We start from the raw sequence: 25057 nt of genomic DNA on the forward strand, positions 1-25057 counted from the left end.
ATAACTATCAATATGCCTAAGACACACTAGAAATATAAAATTTAAAGCTACCTGTTAACATAGAAATTAAATTTAATAACATTAAAATTTCTGTCTCTTAATATCCCTTCTCCATATAAAACAGAAATTATCAACTATTTTCTTAATCACCATAAACTAGATTCATAGATATCACCACTCAACTTGGAATTTGGTCATGTCTTTGCCTTAAATTTTAAAATATCTTTGATATTTAGGTTTAGTTCATGTTTTAGTTTCTTGTGGAAAGCATTGAATAAAAATATGAGAGGTATAAAGTGAATACTTACATCTGTGATTCACAACCTTCCTTATACAAAAAAACAATTAGTGCTATTTTTAAAGATTTAAAAAAAAGAATCACTAATGGCAAGTTAATAATAATATAGTATGTTTAACAATTATCAGGGTAGATGATTATCGTTTGGTAGCTATCATACTTCTACAGATATCAGATCTTTTATAAAATCTGATGTTGATTGAAAAATCTATATTTGATTGTGACCTTAACCTCTCTGATTACTGAGTTTCCACATCTGAAAAAAAAAGTTTGAACTTCATATTTAAAATAACCTCTAGCTCAAAACTACTTAGGTTTATATTCTTTTTCTAGAATTTTCTCATGAAAACTACAGAAATAATAGCTGAAATAATAATCAGTTTAAATTCTCTTATAACTATAAAATCTGTCTTATCACACATTATTCACAAGGTAGTTTCTGGATAGAGGAATTATTTTTTCTCCACTGATACATTTTAAAAAAATAATTTGTGAAATTTAAACTTAAATTGTTTAGGGTTTTTGATTAGAATGTATTTATCATGGAAATCTAAGTTTGCCAATCCGTTACTTTGAACCATTTTATAGTCACTTTTTTCAAAATTCCATATACATGACTGAAATACCTTTAATGCTCCACACTGTGAATTCCATGTGATATTCTTTGAAATCCCTACTAAATTTTCATGAAGAATACAAAGTTAGACAGCATGAGAAACAGTAGAACCACATAAATCTTGCATATAGCCAGGGGGTGAGCAGTAAAACAACAACATGGAGTAGAATTTCATAAATTACTTCTATAACATAACACTGTCTTATAGTTATGTAATATATTAAAGTGAAGCTTAAAATTACCACTGCAGTATTGATTTTCAGTCAAGTAAATGACTTAAGAAGAATCATATCTTAAAACAATAGTTTGGCTAAAAAAATGTCTTGGTCAACTCTGTGCAATATTTGAACTTCATATATAAAATAACCTCTAGCTCAAAACTACTTAGGTTTATATTCTTTTTCTAGAATTTTCTCATGAAAATTACAGAAATAATAGCTGAAATAATAATTAGTTTAAATTCTCTTATAACTATAAAATCTGTCTTATCACACATTGTTTACAAGATAGTTTCTGGATAGAGGAATTATTTTTTCTCCATTGCTACATCTTTATCTGGATAGAGGAATTCTACTGGGTGAATTAGTGTAGGTCTCATTTTCAAACTAGATGAATCACTCTGCCCCCAATATTTTGTAAGAATCAAATATAAATAAGAAGACAGCAACTTTTTAGAGAACACAAATTCACTACAAGTATTGAAGATCATCAAGTCACCTGGGAAGTTATTACTCTTCAAATGTGAATTTGACTTAAAAATGAAAACACAACATGATGATTTGTCATTATTTGTTCATGATTGAAATGTGGAACAAACCTTATTGCACATTTTCTTTTTTTAAATAAAAAATTGTATTTACTTAGAAGCATTCAGAATGTCAACAAAACAGCTGCAACTTTTTTTTTCAATTACAGAGTGGTTGGTATTCAGTTAACAGAACAACAATTATTTCGTATAAGCTGCATCAGAGACAACTGTAGATGAAAACTACCATCCCCATATATAACTAATTTGGCTGTGCACCAACAAGAACCTGCTTTAAATTTCCACGCCAATTTACAACCCCCATATTGTACCACGCAAGGTTAGTGGCTATTGAAATTACCACCAGGACAGGGCTATCTAAAGACACATTCGGTAGTGTGTTAACTACACAAAAAAAGACTTTGTACAGTTTAAAAACAAATCTTACACAGCCTTACATTTCATTTTTTACTTTAAAAGGAGTGAGTTGTGTACAGGGGGTGGTTAAATGCTTTATAGACAAGAAAAAAAAACTGCACTAGTACCAACTTATTCATCATCATCATCTTCTTCTTCATCTTCTTCATCTTCCTCCTCCTCATCATCATCTTCCTTATCTTCCTTCTTTTTCTTGCTTTTTTCAGCCTTAACAACTCCCTTTTTGCTGCATCAGGTTTTCCTTTAGCTCAGTAGGCAGCAATATCCTTTTCGTATTTTTCCTTCAGCTCGGCAGCTTTCTTTTCATAAGGCTGCTTACCATCTGCAGCAGTGTTAGTCCACATCTCTCCCAGTTTCTTTGCAGCATCACCAATGGATAGGCCAGGATGTTCTCCCTTGATTTTGGGGCGATACTCAGAACAGAACAAGAAGAAGGCCCACGGAGGCCTCTTGGGTGCATTGGGATCCTTGAACTTCTTTTTTGTTGCCCCTTTAGGAGGGATATAGGTTTTCATTTCTCTTTCATAACGGGCCTTGTCCGCCTTTGCCATGTCTTCGAATTTTCCTTTCTCTTTAGCACACATGGTCTTCCACCTCTCTGAGCACTTCTTAGAAAACTCTCAGAAGTTGACTGAAGCATCTGGGTGCTTTTTCTTGTGCTCCTCCCGGCAAGTTTGCACAAAGAATGCATATGATGACATTTTGCCTCTTGGCTTCTTAGGATCTCCTTTGCCCTCCTGTAGTTATTTTTCCTTAGTGAGGCACAGAGTCACCCAGTGCCCACCCGGCTCTCACTTGCCCCGGGGCTGTCTCTATGGAGCTCAATGTACTGCAATGTCTGTGAGAGCCCTTATTGCACATTTTCTAAAATGGATGGAGTTATCATGCACAAAGAGTTTGGGCCAATAAAGATAATAAGAAATGATTTTGGATTCTGGAAATTAGAATTGTGTGGAGATCACACAATGACTTTTGTATTTTCATTTTTGAGCAAGTCACTTTTATGAATTATCCTATTTTAATGCTTTTAAACTAAACTCTCAAACTGAAACTTTTGTATCCTTAATTTCTACCATGAAAATGTTCAAATTGTAATAGACAATAACATAAGTATAGTGATAGGATAAGAGAGTACTTAAATATACCTTATAAGGACTCATTTGTAATTAAGTGTTTTTTTTTATTCTTAAAAAGAGCCACAATAACAGAAAACTTATTCTGCATTAGTATTATCACTATGAATTAAAATAAATATAAAGAATTAAAATAAATATAAAGAATTAAAATAAATAATATGAGTACCTTAAATTTGAATAGCATTTCATATTAAATAATTTTATATGCCAATGCCATTTTAATTTTTAAGTTAGGAAAAGTGAAATATGATATAAAATACATATGGATTTAGATGCACATATAACGTTAAAATGTCTCTGTATAACTTTTAAAATAATTCAAATATTTTGTCATTAAATACAAAAAATTCCACAATCTCCTTGTCCTCTATTTTTAAAATTTATTTATTTATTCTAATTTGTTACACAATGACAGTATAATGCATTTTGAATCATAGTACACATATAGAGCACAATTATTCATGTCTCTGGTTGTACACAAAGTAGAGTCACACCATTCATATCTTCTTACATGTACTTAAGGTAATGGTGTCCATTTCATTCCACCATTGTTCCTACTCACATGCCCCCTCTCTTCCTCTCCTTCCCCTTTGCCCTATCTAAAGTTTCTCTGTTCCTCCAAAGCTCCATGCCCCCATCCCCAATATGGATCTGCATCCACATATCAGAGGAAACATTTGGCATTTCATTTTTTGGGATTGGCTTACATGGCTTAGCATTATATTCTCCAGCTCCATCTATTTACCTGCAAATGCCATCCTTTTTTTCTCTTTTAATGCTGAATAATATTCCATTGTGTGTGTGTGTGTGTCTGTGTGTGTATGTATATTATATATATATATATATATATATATATATATATATATATATATATCACATTTACTTTATTCATTTATCTACTGAAAGGCATCTAGGTTGGCTCCAAAATTAAGATAATGCAAATGGTGATGCTATAAACATTGATGTGGCTCTGTAAATGAAGCATGCCGATTCTAAGTCCTTTGGGTATAAACTGAGGAGTGGGATAGCTAGGGCAAATTACAGTTCTAGTTCTACTTCTTTGAGGAATCTCCATACTCCTTTCCATATTGGCAATATATGAATGTGCCTTTTTTCCCCACATCCTCACCAACAATTATTGTTGTTTGTCTTCATAATAGCTGCCATTCTGACTGGAGTGAGATAAAATTTTAGAGTAGGTTTGATTTGCATTTCTCCAGTTGCTAAAGATGCTGAATAGTTTTTCATGTATTTACAGATTTATTGTATATCACCTTCTGAGAAATGTCTGTTAATTTCCTTGGCCCAGTTATTGATGGGGCTGCCATTATTATTATTATTATTATTATTATTATTATTATTATTATTATTATTTAGCTTTTTGAGTTCTTTATATACACTAGAGATCAGTGCTCTATCTGATATGTGAGGGGTAAAGATTTGCTCCAAAGTGTATGCTCTCTATTCACCTCACTGACTGTTTCTTTTGCTGAGAAGAAGCTTTTTAGTTTAAATCCATCCCATTTGCTTATTCTTGATTTTATTTCTTGTGTTTTAGTAGCCTTATTAAGGAAGTAGGGGCTTAATCTGACATGATAAAGATTATGGCCTACTTTTTCTTCTATTAGGCATAGGGTCTCTGGTTTAATTCCTAGGTCCTTGATCCACTTTCAGTTGAATTTTGTTCAGGGTGAGAGATAGAGGTATAATTTCATTTTGCTGCATATAGATTTCCAGTTTTCCCATCACCGATTTGTGAAGAGTATATCTTTTCTCCAATATATTTTTGGTGCCTTTGTCTAATATGAGATAATTGTGTTTATGTGGGTTAGTCTATTGTCCTATATTCTGTGCCATTGGACAAGTCCATTTGGGTACCAATACCATGCTGTTTTTGTGACTATTGCTCTGTAGTATAGTTTAAAGTCTGGTATAGTGATGACATCTGCTTCATCTTCTTTATAAGGTTTGCTTTAGCTATTCTGGGCCTCTTTTTACCCAGATGAAGTTCATGACTACTTTTTATATTTCCATGAGAAATGTCATTGGATTTTTACTGGAGTTGCATTAAATCTGTGTTTTGCTTTTGGTAGTATGGTCATTATGACAACATTAATTCTGAATATCCAAAAGAAAGGGAGATCTCTCCAACTTCTAAGGTTTTCTTTAATTTCTTTCTTTAGTGTCTGTAGTTTTCATTGTAGAGGTCATTCACCTCTTTTGTTGTTTCCCAAGTATTTTATTTTTTTATGAAGGCTATTATAAATGAGGCTGTTTTCTTAGTTTCTCTTTCATAGAATTTGTCAAAGATGTACAGAAATGCCTTTGATTTATGGGTGTTGATTTTATATCCTGCTACTTTGATGAATTAATTTATTAGTTCTCACAGTTTTGTGGTGGAATTTTTGGGTCCTCTAAGTAAAGAATCATGTCATCAGGAAATAGTGACAGTTTGACTTCTTCTTTTTATATCCATATCCATTTAATTTCTTTCATATGTTTAATTGCTCTGGCTAGAGTTTCAACAACTGGATTAAACAGAAGTGGTGAAAGAGGGCATCCCTGTCTTGTTCCACTTGTTAGAGGGAATGCCTTCAATTTTCTACATTTAGAATGATGCTGGCCTGAGGCATAGCATAGATAGCTTTTACAATGTTGAGATATGATCCTGTTATCCCTAGTTTTTCAGTGTTTTGAACATGAGGGAGTACTGTATTTTATCGAATGCTTTTTCTGCATCTATTGAGATGATCATGTGATTCTTATTTTTAAGTCTATTCACGTGATGAATTTTTAATTTTTTATTCTGTTTTGTTACATATAACAATGAACTACATTACAATTCATATAAAAATTGTGCTCTATATGTCTAAATCTCTGGTTATATACAAAGTATATTCACACCATTGTGTCTTCATATGTGTACTTAGGGTGATGATGTCCATCTCATTCCACCATCATTTCTACACCCATGCTCCCTCCCTTCCCCTCCCACCCCTCTGCCCTATCTAAAGTTCATCTAGTCCTCCCATGCTCTCCCTCCCTACCCCACTATGAATCGGCCTCCTTATATCGGAGAAAACATTGGGCATTTGTTTTGGGGGGGTATTGGCTAAGTTCACTTAGCATTATATTCTTCAACTCCATCTATTTACTGCGAATTCCATGATTTTATTCTCTGTTAATGCTGAGAAATACTCCATTGTGTATATATGCCACATTTTCTTTATCCATTCATCTAATTAAGGGACATACATCTAGGTTGGTTCCACAGTTTAGCTATTGTGAATTGTGCTGCCATAAGCATTGATGTGGCTGTGTCCCTGTAGTATGCTGTTTTTAAGTCCTTTGGGTATAGACCAAGGAGCGCATAGCTGTGTCAAATGGTGGTTCCATTCCAAGTTTTTCAAGAAATCTCCAAACTGCTTTCCATATTGGCTGCACCAATTTTCAGTCCCACCAGCGATGTAAGAGTGTGCCTTTCCCCCCACATCCTAGCCAACACTCATTGTTGTTTGTATTCTTAATAGCTGACATTCTGACTGGAGTAAAATGAAATCTTCGAGTAGTTTTGATTTATATTTCTCTAATTCCTAGAGATGTTGAACATTTTTTCATATATTTGTTGATTGATTGTATATCATCTTCTGAGAAGTGTCTGTTCAGATGCTTAGACCATTTATTTAGTGGATTATTTATTTTTTTGTTGTTTAGCTTTTTGAGTTCTTTTTATACCCTAGAGATTAGTGCTCTATGTGATGTGCAAGTGGTAAAAATTTGCACCCAAGTTATATGTTCTCTATTCACCTGATTGTTTCTTTTGCTAAGAAGAAGCTTTTCATTTCAAAATGAACCCATTTATTAATTTTTGATTTTAATTCTTACACTATAGAAGTCTTTTTAAGGAACTCAGGGCTTAATCTGACATGATGGAGATTTGGGCCTCATTTTTCTTCTATTTGGCATAGTGTCTCTGGTTTAATTCCTAGGTCCTTGATCAACTTTAATTTTTTTACATAGTGAGAGAGAGAGGAGTTTAATTTCATTTTATTGAATATGAATTTCCAGTTTTACCAGCACCATTTTTTTAAGAGGCTATCTTTCCTCCAATGTGTGTTTTTTGTGCCTTTCTCAAATATAAGATAACTGTAACTATGTGGGTTTGTCTCTGTGTCCTCTATTCTGTATCATTGGTCTACCAGTCTATTTTGGTGCCAATACCATGCTGTTTTTGTTACTATTGCTCTGTAGTATAGTTTAAGTTCTGGTATAGTGATGCCACCTGCTTCACTCTTCCTACTAAGGATTGCTTTAGCTATTCTGGGTCTCTTATTTTTCCAGATAAATTTCATGACTGCTTTTTCTATTTCTATGAGGAATGTCATTGAATTTTGATTGAAATTGCATTAAATCTTTGTACTGCTTTGGTAGTATGGTCATTTTGACAATATTAATTCTGCCTATCTAAGAACACAAGGGAGATATTTCCAACATCTAAGGTCTTCTTTAATTTCTTTCTTTATTGTTCTGTAGTTTTTATTATAGAGGTCTTTCACCTTTTTTGTTAGGTTGATTCTCAGGTGTTTTATTTTAATTTTTGAGGCTATTGTAAATGGAATAGTTTTTCTCATTTCCCTCTCAGAGGCTTTGTCACTAATATACAGAAACAATTTTGATTTATGGGTGTTGATTTTGTATTGTGCTACTTTGCTGAATTTATTTACGTGTTCTAGAAGTTTTCTGGTTGAACTGTTTGGGTCTTCTAAGTATAGAATCATATCGTCAGCATATAGTGCTAATTTAAGTTCTTCTTTTCTATGTGCATCCCTTTAATTTCTTTCTTCTGTCTAATTGCTCTGGCCAGTTTTTCAGGAACAATGTTAAATAGAAGTGGTGAAAGAGGGCATCCCTGTCTTGTTCCAGTTTTTAGAAAGAATGCTTTCAATTTTTCTCCATTTAGAATGATGTTGGTCTGAGGCTTAGCATAGATAGCTTTTACAATGTTGAGATATGTTCTTGTTATCCTTATTTTTCTCCTGTTTTGAACATGAAGGGGTGCTGTATTTTGTTAATTTTATTTTCTAAATCTATCAGATGATAATATGATTCTTATCTTTAAGTCTATTGATGTGAAATATTGATTTCTGTATGTTGAAACAAACTTGCATCTCTGGGATGAATCCCACTTGGTTGTGTTACACTACCTTTTTGATATGTTTTGAATTTGATTTGCCATAATTTTATTGAGAATATTTGCATCTATATTTATTAGAGATATTGGTCTGAAGTTTTCTTTCTTTAATGTGTCTTTGTCTGGTTTTTGGAATCAGGGTGATATTGGCCTCATAGAATGAGTTTGGAAGTTTTCCTTCTTTTTCTATTTCATGAAATAATTTGAGAAGTGTTGGTATTAGTTTTTCTTTGAAGGTCTTGTAGAACTCAGCTGTGTATCCATCTGGTCCTGGGATTTTCTTGGTTAGTAGGCTTTTGATGACTTCTTCTATTTCATTGCTTGAAATTAATCTGTTAACTTGTGTATGTCATCCTAATTCAGTTTGGGCAAACCATATAACTCCAGAAATTTTTTGATGTCTTCAATATTTTTTATTTTATTGGAGTACAAATTTTCCAAATAATTTCTAATTATCTTCTGTATTTCTGTAGGGTCTGTCATGATATTTCCTTTTACATCACAGATGTCAGTAATTTGAATTTTTTCTCTCTTTTAGCATGGCTAAGATTTTATCAATTTTATTAATTTTCTCAAAGAACCAACTTTTTGTTATGTTAATTTTTTCAATTGTTTCTTGTTTCAATTTTATTGTTTTCAGCTCTGATTTTAATTATTCCCTGTCTTCTTCTGCTTTTGGTATTATTTTGGTATTATTTTTTGTAGGGCTTTGAGATGTAATGTTAGGTCATTTATTTGTTGACTTTTTCTTTTTAAGAAATGAACTGCATGCAATTAACTCTCCTTTTACTACTGTCCCAGAAATTTTAATATGTGGTATCAGTGTTCTCATTTACCTCTAAGAATTTTTTAATCTCCTCATTGATGTCTTCTATAATCCATTGTTCATTCAACAGCATACTATTTAGTTTCCAGGTGTTGGAGTAGCTTTTATTTTTTATTTTACCATTGATTTCTAATTTCATTCCATTATGATCTGATATAATGTGGGTTAGTATCTCTACTTTTTTGTGTTTGCTGAGTTGCATTGTGGCAATAATATATTATCTATTTTAGAGAAGGATCCATGTGCTGCTGAGAAGAAAGTTAATTCAGTCACTGATGAATGAAATAGACTATATGTCTGTTAAGACTAATTTATTGATTATATTATTGAGTTTCTATAATTTCTTTGTTTAGCTTTGTTTGGAAGATCTATCCAGTAGTGAACGACGTGTGTTAAAGTCACCCAGAATTATCATGCTTTGGTCTATTTGACTCTTGAATTTGAGAAGAGTTTGATGAACATAGATACTCAATTGTTTGAGGTATATATATTTATAAATGTTATGTCTTGTTGATATTTGATTTCCTTAAGCAGTATGAAATGTTCTTTATTTCTTTTGATTAACTTTGGCTTGAAGTCTACTTTATTTGATACGAGGATGGAAATCCATGCTTGTTTCCATAGTCCATGTGAGTGGATATGTTCTGATTTTGTACATTTGGTGTCCTGTAAGCCTCTTGTATTCGATTTTCCAATTCATTTTTCATGTTTAGAATTTTTTCTGATACTATTTTTTTAGAATAAATTGTTCATTCCTTTGGTTTGAAACTCTCTACCTTCCTTTATCTCAATAATTCTTAAATTTGGTCTTTTTATATTACCTCATAATTCTTGAATATTCTGCTCATGGTTTCTTATCATCTTCACTGTGTGGTCAACATTATTTTCAAAATTATATATTTTGTCTTCATTGTCTTCCAATTGATCTAATTTGTTGGTGATGCTTATTTGAGCTTTTAATTTGGTCTATTGTTTCTTTCACTTCAAGGATTTTTTCTTTTCTTTTTTGAAGGTTATTAAGATGAGAGGGTTGGTTCAAGGATCTCCTTTGGGGCCTGCTTATGTGATGTGGGAACCTGGTCTTATCTCCTTATATTGCCTGTAGGCCTCACAATTCCTTTTCTCTAATTTAGCATCTAAACTGTATTTCACTCACCCCTTCATTTCTACTTTTCAATTAGGAACCTCTCTAACTGGAGGTTTTGTGGGCTGCACTCTGAGAGTTGTGCACCTGTCATGAAGAGCTGTTTTGTATTGGGAAATTCAGGGCCAGCCTGTGCAAGCTACTGACCAGCTGCATAGCTGCAAGCACTGTACTGGGTTAGCAACTGCAGGGGAAAAGGGAGAATTGGGGACTGTAAGTACCTTGATATTGCTTCTAAGTCCCAGCTGGTGCCCCAAGCTGGAAGTGACCCCAACTAAAGATGGTGACAAAGGTGTCCTAAGATGGAGGCAACTGTTTTCAGCTATGGGGTATTGGGTTTGATGGAGACAGTTGGTGGCGTTGGGGTGTGTGTTCATAGATGAAGCTCTATGGCATGCAGTGTTGTGGGCTGGTGGCTGTCTCCAGACTCTGTGTGGTTTTCCAAGGTTCAGCCTACCATGTGTAGGGGACTATGGAATTGGTTGCAGTGTCCCAACTTGGGGACCAGGGGATCCCCATTTTGGGAGCTGGGGGTCCAAATGGGAGTGGGGGCCAGAGCTTCTGCCCATGGGCAGTGGCTGGATGTTCTGTGTGGGAGCAGTGGCTGGGATTTCTACACAGGTGCTGATGCTGGTAGTCCTTCTCAGACACCTTGAGGTCCTGTGTGGGCAAGTTGCCAGCAATCCTGTTCTGACCCTGAGGCCTAGAGACCTATGTGGGCATGGTGACCAAGATTCTTCTGTGGGAGCAGCTGTCAGTGGTCTTCTAATAATTCGCAGATAATGAGTATTCCTACTACTTGAATCCCAGGTCATGGAGTGACACAGATTGCAGCTTCCCTCTAGCCTGCCATATTGGATCATCCCTTCTTGCCCTTTATTTTAAGAGCTTCTATTTTCTAGCAGTTTTCCATATAACCCTTGTTCCAGACTCAGTTGACAATTCATTATACTCCAAAGGAACCATGTGCTTTCTGGCATTTGCTTCATTGTACATGCTGTTTTTTCTACTTGAAACAAGACTGTCTTCTATTTAAATCAGCCCAAATAACATAACTAATTGTTTTCCCTTTCCCCCTCCCCAGTTCCTCAGAATCATTTTGTTAAGTATCTGCTTATGATTTTTCATAGTACCATTTTAATAGTTCTTACAGCACTTGTCATGATAGAACATGTGTCTCTTGCCAGTATTGCTGTAATACCTTATTAAATTGTCCCCATGCTCCATATTTTTATCCCTTATCCTTCAGCAGCCAAAGAAATCTTTTAAAAACCTCAGATATGAATGTTACCACCACTAACATGCTCCTCCCTTGTTTCACATGCTGCTGATAGGGCTCATAAAATTTTAGGCAAGTACTTTACCACTAAGTTACATCCCCAGGCCTTCACTTCCCTTGAAAAATATCCAATAATTCCCAATCCTTCTGTTCTCTTCCTTACTCTCTGTACTTCATATGTGTTCACTGTCATTCCATTCTATATAATCATGAAATCTTCCTACCTAAGGGCTTCATACATATTGTTTATTCTGCCTGCAGTAATGTCATTCAGATGAAAATAAAGCAATATAAAATTGAGGTTCTCTGTTTTACTTCTTCAGAGAGACCTTTCTAGATTATAATATAAAGTACATTTTCCTCTCATTACCTGGTTTCATAATAACATACTCTCAAAGAACATTTAAATGTAAATATCTCATTATATATTTCATTTATTTAATGCTGTTTTCCTAATAAGACTGGAACTTCCATCAGAAAACAGATCATGGCTGGTTTATTCAATGATAAAGCTGTTTTGCTTACTAACCACAATGCTAAGCCCATAGCAGAATTAAATAAATTGAAGGATCCCTCTATCATTTCCTGGAATTTTCTCTCCTCCACTTAAAAAAAAAATATTTATTCTAAATAGTTATACATAACAGTAGAATTCATTTGACACATCATAAATAAATGGAATATAACTTCTCATTCTTATAATTAATTGTATGTCTCCTTCATCTTGATGGCTTAGTTTAAATTTCATCTGCACAAAATGTTTTTCAGGATCGCACTATCTATAATATGTCCTCTGCATCTCCTACCTTGTTATTAACTATTACAAACTTCTGGAAATTTCTGTTATAGAACACCATTACTGGTTAATCATTTTATGCTTTCCTAATAATATCGTTCTTTAGTAGTAGAGTACATATTTCAGTAAGATGATGGTTATATTTTGCTTATAATTTTATATCTAGAAAAGACTTTCTCAACCTTAGCATTATAAATAGTCCTGGGTTGTAAGACTCTACCCTTTTTATCACATTCTGAGCAGCATCTTGGCTTCTATTTTCTAGATGCCAATAAAATCTCTCAATGGTAATAACCAAAAATGTCTCTAGACATTGCCAAAAATATCTACTGGCAGTAAAATTTCCACCTTTTATGAACCATTGCTTTAGGGGTTACCACCTTCAATGGAGTAGCTGCTTGATAATTATTTTTGAATGAGCAAATAAATATATGAGATACTTTGTTTCTTTCAATTTTTTAAGTCTTAATGAAGTATTTTTGATAAAATTGTATCTATGTATGATGTATACAAGATGCTTCAATATATACATATAGTAAAATTATTACAAAAATCAGGCTAATTAACATATCCACCACTTCATATAATAATGTTTTGTGTCTCTGTCTTTGAGAACAATTAAGATCTACCCTCTTGGCAGATATCAAATATCCAATGAATTATTTTATATATATATATATATATATATATATATATATTAACCATGCTGTACATTAGGTCTCCAAAATTTATTCATCTGCAAATTGCACCCTTTAATCAACATAGATTTGTTTACTTCAAAAAGGAAAATTTCAATACTGTGCATACCAGTTTAATGAAAACTTGATCATATTCAAGCATGAGGTTTATCTTTCAAGATGTCATATCTATGAAACATCTCTTAGAGAGGGTCTTTCAACTGCAAACAGAGTGGCTGTGTCATTGATAACTTAATACTCATCATCTCCTTTTTTATTTCTGAAAGATTTCTGATTCTATTCCAGGAGCAAGGTACTAGCTTAACAACTGCATGCTATATCTCCACGGAAATAAGGAATTATCAGTGAGCAATACATGGATGTCCTTTGGTAGAGTTTCGGACAAAGTTCCTTAAAAAGGGCTGACTGCTGAGTGAAGCAGGACATGCCTCCTTTGGCCTTTCCTTATATTCCTTCTTCCTGACTGGAAATTGGATGTAATACATGGAGAAGTAATTATTATATGTCCCTAGCAGGTATCTTTGAATATGGAAATCACATACTAATAATAATGCAGAGAGAAGAAGAAAAATAAATAATCTGAGTCTCTAATGACTGTAAAATCATTAGCATTGGGCTTCTTATTTAAACCACTTACTTTTTGTTATCTCCTATATTCATGTTTTAGATTATTAAGAAATGTATAACAAATAGAGTGGCTTAAAGAGTAAATATTTATTTCCCGCAGTTCTGGAAGCTCAGAAGTTGAAGATAAAGGTACCAAAAGATATGGTGTCTGGTGAATTTTCACCTCCTAGCTTGCACATAGTTGGCTTCTCACTTCATCCTCACATACCAGAAAGAAAGAGAGCTCTCTGGGGACACTTTTACAAGAACATTAATCCTATTCAAGAGTATCTACTCTCATGACCTAATTATGTTCCAACACAATCCTAATAGCATCACTTTGGGGGCTAATAATTCAACATATATACTGGAGGGACACAAATATTTAGTGCATAAAGATGCACCAAACCAAAATTGATATAGTGATCTCCCCAGAATAGAGCTATCTCATTATCTGACCCTTACACTGATTTATGTGGACAGGTATCAAGTGGAGCATGTGTGAGGGGTGATATACTAAATGAAATAAAAAGAAAATCAGAATCCATATGTGTACCAGTGTGATTGGCAGCTTTATCATACAGGAATTCGGGAACTCAGACACAAGTGAAGCAGGTAGTATTCCACTATTCTGAATTGACAAAAATCAGGAAGAGACATGATATTTGGAAAATATGCTCAATAAGTGGAGTAACTACTGCTTCCACATTTCCCTTCAGTGATCTACAATATTGTTCTGAATGTATCATATGTTGAGCTAAATTTAGGCATGATCTCAGAATTGTTTTAAACCCAGTTATTTCTATGACAATATTCTCAATTGATCTTAATTGACTGCGAGATTAATTTCATTGCCAACTTTGTTCTTACATGTATGAACCGAATCAATTAGAAAGACACAAAGTAAGCTAGGTTTGAAGAAAATAGTGCTTAGCTGCAGAAACCATAAATGAGGCAAGTACTGGTAATTTCTTCTTATTTCCTCTCATTTTGCCTAATGCCCTTGACCCCAATATCACTAACAATAATAATTACAGCTTATGTTGTCTCCATCTAGATTGGCTGAGTCACTTAAGTTCTCCTTCCTGGATACTGTTATCATGAGTGTTAAGCTGCAATACTATCCTAAAATGCAGGCAGAAGCCATGTGTATAAAATGCCCTGCCTTGAATCTATATATTGTTTGCATAAACATCTTTGTTTTTCACTTTGAACTAGAATCTTTAGAATCAGAATTTTGAAACGGCAATATGTTGTACCTGATACTTTGTCCTAGAATAAAGTCAAAGTCAAATATGTCTAAGAATTTATGAAAATAGTAAGCATATGGAATGTAAAATCACTTCATATTATATCAAAATACCATTTTAGTAGTAGGCAGAATTCTAAGATGGCTTCCAAGTTCTCCATCTTCTAATGTTACCCTCATGATTGAAATTAGAGTTTGTGGCAAGGATGATGAGAATTTTCTGATGCAGATAAGAATTCAACTCTGTTGATTTTAAATTAATCAAGAAAGATATTATCCTGGGTAGGTCTGACTTAATGGAAACTCTTTAAAAGAAAGTATAAGCATTTGATGAGGTTATAGATTCTATCCTGCTGGTCATGTAGTAACATACCACCATGAGTTCTACAGCTGCAAGGAAATGATTTCTCCCAACAATCAGGTGTGTGTTTATGTAAACATTTACTAAAATTTGTATATTCAATGTTATTTTTTACATTATTATAAATTTGGCATTTGAAATGGTGTTATGATATTTTATTTGATAAGTTAGACTCAAGAAGTGATTTGATGATTCATTTTTATTATCAGAGTTATTAACTCTTTAAAATTAGTAAATCATTATTATTTAAGTCCATTATTTCCATTAAGATTCATTCTTTTTTAGATGATTTTTATTAGATAATTATAGTTACTCACAGTAGTTTGATTCATTTTGATACAATCACATATGAATGGAATTTGATTTACTATATTTCAGTCCCCAGTTTCCCTCTCCTATCCCTCTCCTCATCTCTAATGATGTCATCAATTTTAATGAATGTAAAATATAAATAAATTAATAAATAATGAATTTTTTCAGTTAAAAATCAGTAAATAAATCTTCCCATAAAATTGAATTTCAAAAATTATTATTGCTGGGGAAACCAGTGTGAAAGAGAAAGCATATTCCTTGCAGCTTTGTAAAGCACAGAGGTGTCAGAAATCAGTTACTAGTCAGGCAAAAGCTCTAATATAATTATTGGTTTCATCAGTGTACAGAAACCAATTTTGTAATAAGACACTCTTGGAAGGTAAAACATTGATCAAACCAGAAATTTCATGTGTGTTAAATGAATAATTAACTCAACTTTTAGAGAAAAAAAAATCATGAATATATAAAAAATGCATCATACACTGATGTTTGCATATACACATACACACACATGCATGTGACTCCAAATGTACTTTTAGAATTAAGTTACTAAACCTCTTTTCAGTAGTAAAATGATTACATACACATAGAAATCTCATAGAAATTCTGTGTAAAATAATGAGATGTTTCTTCAAATATGTTGCAACTCTAATTCATGACTATATCTAATAATGAGAGATAAAGATGATCCAAATAAATAACCCTATTAAAAACTCAACAATTTTGTTTCCACCCTGAAGATTTTTCTGGAATAGTAAGCAAGTGGCAAATCTAACAAACTGTTTAAACTTATTATCCATTATCCTCCATTATCCCTTAGCTTCTGCTCAGATTTGACCACTGTAGGGATAGGGGAAAGCGAATGAAGGAGGGCAACATGCCCCTTAATTATACCCCTAGCAGGTTACTCTGGATTGGCTGTGTCCAAAATCTCCTGTCCAACAACCCTATTAGTTAGGGTACCCTTTTTCCTTCAGACCTAGTGATAGTAAGAGCCTAGTTTTTATTACCCATGAAGTAAAGTGTTATCTTTTTCTGGTTTACACCAAAATGTTTTCTAGAGAATTCATGAGACCTTGCAACACTTTCAGGGATAAAATGAGATCAAACTTAAATTCAAGATGATAATAAGAAGTTACTAACTTTACTACAACAAATTAAGAAGCTCATTATATACACAACTATATTCTATTAACTCACCCAGACATTAGATGATATACAAAACTGTAAAATAAATCAACTCTTCTCATAATTTTGTGGAAAATAAAATTATTTCTTATGAATATGTTTATATATCAACATACAATAGGTTTATTACCGTTTTTAAATAAAATAGATATGAAAATTTTTAGATTTAATACCTAGTATTCAACACTGATAGGGAACCCACATAAATAAAAGTTGATAAAATGCTTTAAAATATTTTATGGGTGTAAAGTTGGTGTGGATATAAAAAACTTGATAACTGTTGCCTAAAACACACTAGTAGCCTTTATAAATAGTCTATTTTATTTAATTTCTTTAGTTTGCCATTATTGAGTTTGCCAAATGTTTTTAATCATAAGCTACTGAGTGATAGATATACTAGGAATTCACAGAAGAGATACAAATTGCTAAAAAAAAAAATGCTAATAATTATAGAAAAAAATACAGTGAGATTTTTTTTCACTTGATGAAATTTTCCTTAAAAAATTTGGATCATCCAGTTTTGTTTGAGAGTGTAGAGGAGCAAACATTTGCACACATTTTTTGAAGTATAAATTGGTAAAAAAATTGGAGGGTAATCTTTTAGTATCTCTTAAAAATGGAAATATGAATACTTTATGAGCCAACATTTCAAATCCAGGAATCTATCTTACAGAAATAAAAATATGAAGGCTTAAAAATATCTTTACAATGATATTCACTACAGCAGTATTTGCAACAGCAAGAAAATAAAAATACAAAGAAAAGAAATGAATGTTCATTAAAACAAAATTAGATAGAGACTAGGAATGTAGCTCATTGGGAAAGCACTTGCCTAGCATGTATAAGGCTCTGGGTTCAATCTCCAGTACTGCAAACATTTTAAAAAATAGATTAAATGTTGTATAATCATGTAGTTAAATACCATGTAAGTATTCAAAAACAATCAAATGCAATTTGTATCTATATGTACTTAGCCAAGAGTTTTAACCATGATATATTAAGGGAAAAAGGCAAGTTACAATGTAACATACTTACTATGGCCCATTTTCCAGTACATGTACATACATATGCACACTTTTGTATCATTCTGTGTGTGATAATATTCTGAAAATATTATTTAATATGTGATATGGGAGAAGTCAGGGAGGATTTTTACTAAAGCATTTTTTTCAGGGCTGGGGATAGAACCCAGGCGTGCTTTACTCCTGAGCTAAATCCCCAGCCTTTTAAAATTTTTGACAGGTTCTTATTAAGTTGTTGAGGCAGGCATCAAAGTTGCAATCCTCCTGTCTCAGCCTCTTGAAGGGCTGAAATTACAGGCATGTGCCACAGTGCACAGCTATAAGTTATTCTTTACAATAAAATATAAGAACTCTAACGAAAGATATTCTTGGGAGCTGGGCACTGTGGCTCATGCCTGTAATCCAAGATACTCAGGAAGCTAAAGTGGGAAGCTGAGGCAGGTGGATGACAACTTTCAGGCCAGCTTGAGGATTTTAACTAGACCCAGTCTCAAAAAATAAATAAGCAAACAGGATTGGGAATGTAGTCCAGTGGTAGAGTGTTCTTGGGTTCAATTCCTGTACTAGAAACCAAAAGGCCTCTTAACATGAAAAAGTAGCCCAGCAAAATTCAAACAATTTTAAGATATAGTGCTGTTATTCATTGACATTCATAATAATTGTTATGGTTTTATAAATAACTTTATATTCATCTTTCTGTTTGCATCAGATTATACTATGCTCTCCCATAATACACACATACACACACACACACACACACAAATACACATATATACCACTTTATCACAATTTTAAAGGGAGCAGACTTTGCTTTAGTTTTGTTTTCTTGTATATGAATTTTTTTCCAGTGCCCTTATGCCATTCGATTGTTTAACTTCCTCTCACTTTAGAGTGACAATCATTTCCAGTAACAAATATTTTAAAATCCTATTAAATCTGCTAGTTTTTGCTTCATTAAGCTTATTCTAACATGTAAGTGGCAAACAAAAGAAAGAAACAAAACAAACATAACAAACAACAGCATTCTGACTTAGCTGAAAGTATAAAAGTTTGCAGAATTTAGGCCCTAGCTATATTACTTAAAATATGGAATTTAGACAAATTATCACTTTTAAAAAATTTATTGGTTCTTTTTAGTTATACATGACAGTAGAATCCATTTTGATATAATCATACAAGTATGGACAATATCTTATTCTCCTTAGGACCTCAGCACCTCTCCTTCCTCTTCTGTTTCCTTACCCCCTGCTCCCTTCCCTCTATTGATCTTTCTTAGTTCCAGAGGTAAGGGAATACAATTTAAAGATATATGAAAGAAGAGTTGCCCTAGCAAATAACATAGTAAATACAAAATTCTGGAGTGAGAATGAATCTAGTTTGTTTTAGGATGCTCAATGTAACTAGCTAAGGGGATTATTCAGGAGAGCAGTTCAGTAGAGGCAACATAAACTCAGAAAATGCAAAGAACTATGGGGTCTTATTTGGAGTTTGACTTTCATCAGATATATCTTAACTTTTATTAAACTTCTTTTGGTTGTTGGGTTGAAGAAAAATTATGGAGGTGGAAATTTAGAATGTATATTGAAGGCAGAGCCAGAAGAAAATCCAGCATATGAGATTTGAGAAAGACTGTCATTAAATTAATGTATGTTTGCAAATATTCAAAGATGGAAATGACTGGATAGAATATTTGAACTGTAGAGTGGTTACATGCTCCTTTTGGATACGTTACAAGGAAAATAACTAATAGATTTCCAAAGGGAAGATTCTATGTATTCAGTTGAATGTGTTAGTCTGGATCACAGAAGTCTTTACAATATGACTCGTATGTGAAATTTGGTATTATTTGAGATCATGGAGTAAATATGTATACATAGGGAAGAGAAGAGGGTAAAGAGTATTTTACAAAGTGTTCCAGTATTTAGAGGCTGGAGACAGGAGGAAAGAAAGTAACAGACAATGAGGTGAAATCACATAATCTGAAAGGTAAACAAGATAATTGTAGGGCTTTCAAAATGTAGGAAAGGCAGTTTAAAAAATTAGGGAGTGGCCAATTGTGCAAATGGTTCCTGAGGAAAAATGAGTAAAACGATGAGGTGCAATTAGAAAAGTGGAGGTTACTGGTGATTTGAGAAATATGGTTTCAGTGGAGTTGTGGACAAGAACAACTGAAAGTGCTCAGAATTTTGATTAGGAAGAAAATTAGAGAAATCACTATAAGGATGTGCTGCAACTAGGGAGAAGGAGGATGTGGGTTCTAAGATAGAGCTTTGTTCTTTTACATTTTTAAGATGGGAGCTAGTATAGCAAGTTGTATTTTTGATGGGAATGAACCAATAAAATGGAGACACTTAGAATGAAGAAGAGAACATTTAGAGAAATGCAGAAATAAAGTCTTTGCATATGCAAGAGCACATGGGGACCAAGAGACCAAATAGAGACATTTCAGTAGGAAAAAAATAATCAATAATCTTGTATAATAATTTGAAAGGCAACATAAATAGATATAGATAATGAGCTCAAATACTCATCTGATTAACTCCTGTATCTTGATGAAACAACAAGTGAGAGCATCAGTTAAAAGTTAGAATTCAGGAGTGCTATTGGAGATTTGCTAAGAGAAGAAACAATTAAAATGATTTTCATGAAGCATGAGGCAGTAAATATCAGGGGGAATGTAACATGATTAAAAGGCAGTGCTCAGTGCCCAATTACGGGTTTTCCTCCACCAGCACTGAACTGTTCAGGGACGAGAGCAGAGCGTATGAAAAATGAGCAAGAAGGAAAAAAACAGGGGCAATTATTTTGAGGGTGCATGGAAGGGAATGGTTTTTAATGATATGCTACATTATATAAACTAAATATAAAGGGAAATAGTGGTATTAAGTTGAAAATGAGCAATGGAAGTAAGACATGGTCAATCAATTAGAAGTCATGGTGAAATAAATAATTGATTTTAGATGTACTAAGGGTAAGTTAGAAAGACAGATAGTATTGTTCAGAAAGTGGGTGCCTGAATTAGAAATTGGGGCTGTGAAATTGTTATTGATAATAAGAAGATCTAGAGTGTGTATAAGGTAGAAGTGGCTGCATGGAAGAAAATGTTACAGGATATACTCTCTATGTAACAGTATACTTAGAATGAGATATAAAGTGATGTGGGGGCAAAACATCACAGAAATTCATATGTCTTAGCTCAGATAGTCATAATAAAATTCCATAAGCTTGGTGACTTAAACAATAGATATTCATTTGTGACAGATCTAGGGACTGAGAAGTTCCAACTCAAATTATCACCTGATTCAGTTTCCTGGAGCGGACTCCCTTCCTGACTTGAAGAAAACCACCTTCTTTCTAACTGTGTTGTTACATGACAGACAACATGCTCTAGTGTCTCTTCCTCTTTTAAGAAAATTAATTTCATCATGGGGGATTCACTCTCTAACCACATATAAGGTTAACTCAAAAGATATCACCTAGCCTCAAATCCACATAATGTAATCATAGTCAACAATAGAGATGTATTAATTTCTAACATTAGGATTGGGTTAAGCAAAAGACATTCACACAAGATTAGAAGTTCAAGGCTAGCCTGGGCAACTTAGATCGTGTCTTAAAAATAAAAAAAAAAAAATAAAAGAATAAATAAAAATTTTAAAAAGTGCTGGTCGTGTAAGTCAGTAGTGGAGCACGTACCTAGTATATACAAGGTCCTAGTTTCAGTCCTCAGCAATAACCAGACAGGGTAGTACACACCTATAATCCCAGAGAGTCTGGAGGCTGAGGAAGGAGGATTTTGAAAGTAGCCCCAGCAACTTAGCAAGGTCCTAAGCAACTTAGTGAGAACCTTTCTCAAAGATAAAAATAAAATAACATAAAAGACCTGGGATATAGGCCAGTGGTAAAGCATCCCTGGAAGGCCAATGTGGTGGTGCACACCCATAATCCCAGTGGCTCAGGAGGTGAAGCAGAAAAATCATGAGTTCAAAGAAAGGCTCAGCAAAAAAAGGTTCTAAGCAACTCAGTGGGACCCTGTCTCTAGATAAAATCTAAAGGACGGCTGGGGATGTGGCTCAGTGGTGGAGTGCCCTTGAGTTCAATCCCCTGTACCTGCCCCCCGGGGAAAAAAGTGCCCCTGGGTTTGATCCCCAATAACCGAAATAATAAATAAATAAATAAATAAATAGCCTTGTCTTCAAATATCACCACACTGGGGTCTAGGGCTTTAACATTTATATAGAGAGAGTACATAGACATTTAGTCTATAGCACAAGGTGTTAAAATATGGAGGGTGAGATAGAAAATGACTGGAAGAAAGCAAAATCAGCTACCATTAGATAAGGACTGTAAGGGAATAGAAAGTCAGCTTTCATTTAGACTTAGAAGTTGAAGGAAAGTTTGAAAAAAAATTGATGTTAGGGAGGTTTTAGATGAGGATTCTGAGTTCTAGATGGCACAATGGATATTGCTGCTCTCATCTGGGATAAAGTTGATTTATGATATTCAAGAGTGAAACTATTTTTACTCTCATTAGGTTTAACATATACTTTTTCCAGAATGCTACTTATTGAAAAATATTAGTGTATTAAAATATACTAGGTTGCTAAAACTAGTACTCTGAGAGCTCAATGGCCAAAGTATGGCAGAGCATGACAGTTTAAAAAGAATATGTTCGATCAATAAAAGGCCATTCTTTAACCTTTAATAACTCTGGTTAAATAATTTCTCCAAGAGTAAGGGGTATTTTAACTTATAAAATTTTTTCTAAAGCATGTTTAATAAAATATCATCTTTTTATGGTCTCTTTATGCATATTTTACTCATTAACTGTAACAAGGTTAAGCTATTTGTTTCTATGTGTTTTTTGTCATAATTACACAACATTTATAACCATGAAAGATATAAATCATGATAGTATATCCATACCCCCTGAAAAAGCCCCCATTCTGACAGTGTCAATTGTACAGGTAACAGTTGTATAACTGTCAATAAAACAGAAACTTTGATGTTATCGAAGACAATGGAAACTCTTGGATGAGATACAATAGTCATTCCCAGATTTTAATCCATGCTTTAAATTAATTCCATGGGAACCTACATTTGGCACAAGGGCCATTGTTATGAAAAATAGTTAGAAGGCAGCTTCTACTAAGCCAGATGGTTAATTTGTAATAGGGGAATATAACAAGGAGGAACTGGGTTATATAACCCCTAAAAACTCTTGATAATGGATTGTATGGACAAATCACTGGGCTTCTTTCCAATTCTCTGCCAAAGCTACTATCTGTGGCAATAACATTATCAACTACAGGAGGAAACATTACTAATTGCAAAGTGTCTAGAAAGGTAAATGCCACAGCTAAAAAATAGGATAAAGTGTTCCTAGACCGATCGGGAGAGCGTAGGTCAAGAATCCTGAGATAATCTAAATAAACTTATATGAGGGGAAAGTAGCAAAGCAGAGGAGGAGAAGTATATTGGCTTAAGTTCCCAGAACGATTAGAATAAAACTAATTATCTGGATTAACTGTCAGTACACCTTGAAGTCAGCATTGTGAAGTGTCACTTTGCATTGCATGGAATTGGAGTGTTCTATGATTTTAGTGCTAAAAAGAACCCTAGAGATTCAGTGAGTTACTCAAAGTCACACAGCAAGTTATTAAAACAGCTGGGACACGAGTCCTGGGGCCAAGACTTAAAATAATTAGTACAATGAGATTTATCTGGACATGCTGTTCCTTTAAGAAAGTGCTGGATCCTTTCCTTAGGGAAATCCTAAAACTACTTTTTCCCAGAGTGTTCTTCTAAATTTTATGGGACTACCTTAGGTCACCTATAGCCTATACCTATACTAAGTCCCAGAATTTATATTGAGGTGGGACATCAACTTTCTCTTCTGTAGAGGGCAAAGTTAAAGTTTTAATATGAAGCAATTATCCCACAAGTCATAAACATGGACACAAACAGATAACATAGGGGTTGCTATATGAAATTGAAGTTATTATTTCTGTATCTCAAAGTTGTATTCTTGAAGCTACAACTTTATATTTGGTGTGACCTTGAGAAAAAAGTTTCTTTATATTTCATTACTCTTATATTTAGATGGGTTTAATAATGTCTGTCTCAAAAGGGTGTTATAAATACAATTCTTTAATATAGAACAAAGTTCAAAAGAAAAAAAAAACATATTGCCTGTAAAGTTTTATTAATCAGTGTATTTTCCTTTTCTCTTTCTTTTCTTATTTATAATGATTTTTATACATCTATTTCATTTATTTATTATTTTTATGTGGTTCTGAGGATCAAACCCAGTACCTCACACATAGTAGGCAAGTGCTGTACCACTGAGCTACAAACCTAGCCCCTCATAATAATTAATTGATTTTATTAAATTACTATAGCAATAATTATACTTTAATAAAAACTAAAAGTAGAACATAATGTTGAGTGTTTAATTTAAATGTACACTTTTGACAGTAAAATACCCAATATTTCTCTGAAAATTCTATATCATGTCAGAAATATTTTTTAAAATGTAAAAAAATATGAATATTCCAATGTTGGTGACTCAAATTTATTTACTTCAGCCACATTTTGAAGAATAGATATTTTTGATTTTCTTCTTCTATCAGTGATAGAATTATCAGAAAATGCCATCAACATTCTCATTATTTTACTATGGATAACTAATCTATAAAAGAAAAGGCCTACTTTTCATTAGTTTGACTATTAGGGAAGATAGTTAAATTTATAATGGGTTTTTGTGAATATTAATTGTAAGAAAATACTTTGAATCACTCCCTCCTCTCATTCAAAATGCCAACAAGACAACTTTATCACTGTGATTGTCTACAGAGTGCAACAGAACTGGCCTAAATACCATTGCTTGTTCATTACTAGTGCTCTCAGTTGGCTCTCCTGGAACATTCCAGCACAGCAGGTATTGTTCTATGCCTGCAGCCATAATGTAATAGAAAAAGCTATCATGACAGTCTCTGCTTGGGAAAAATCATCAATGTGGCATTCAAAGGTGTCTCCTAACTCCTGTGAAAATAGATTTTGGACTTCAGATTCACTGTTTTTGGTCCATGGAATCATTAAGACGTAAAGGACAAATTTTCTGTCTCAGAATTTTCAGACCCTCAAATTTTA

At 33.4% G+C, this 25057-nt stretch overlaps 1 pseudogene; it reads right to left on the bottom strand.

Moving 5' to 3' along the window:
- Nucleotides 1–2208: 2208 nt before the first annotated feature.
- Nucleotides 2209–2740, bottom strand: LOC114096646 (high mobility group protein B1-like; annotated as a pseudogene).
- Between the last annotated feature and the right edge of the window lie 22317 nt (nt 2741–25057).

This window comes from Marmota flaviventris, chromosome X, assembly GCF_047511675.1.
Source record: "Marmota flaviventris isolate mMarFla1 chromosome X, mMarFla1.hap1, whole genome shotgun sequence".
Taxonomy (NCBI): Eukaryota; Metazoa; Chordata; class Mammalia; order Rodentia; family Sciuridae; genus Marmota; species Marmota flaviventris.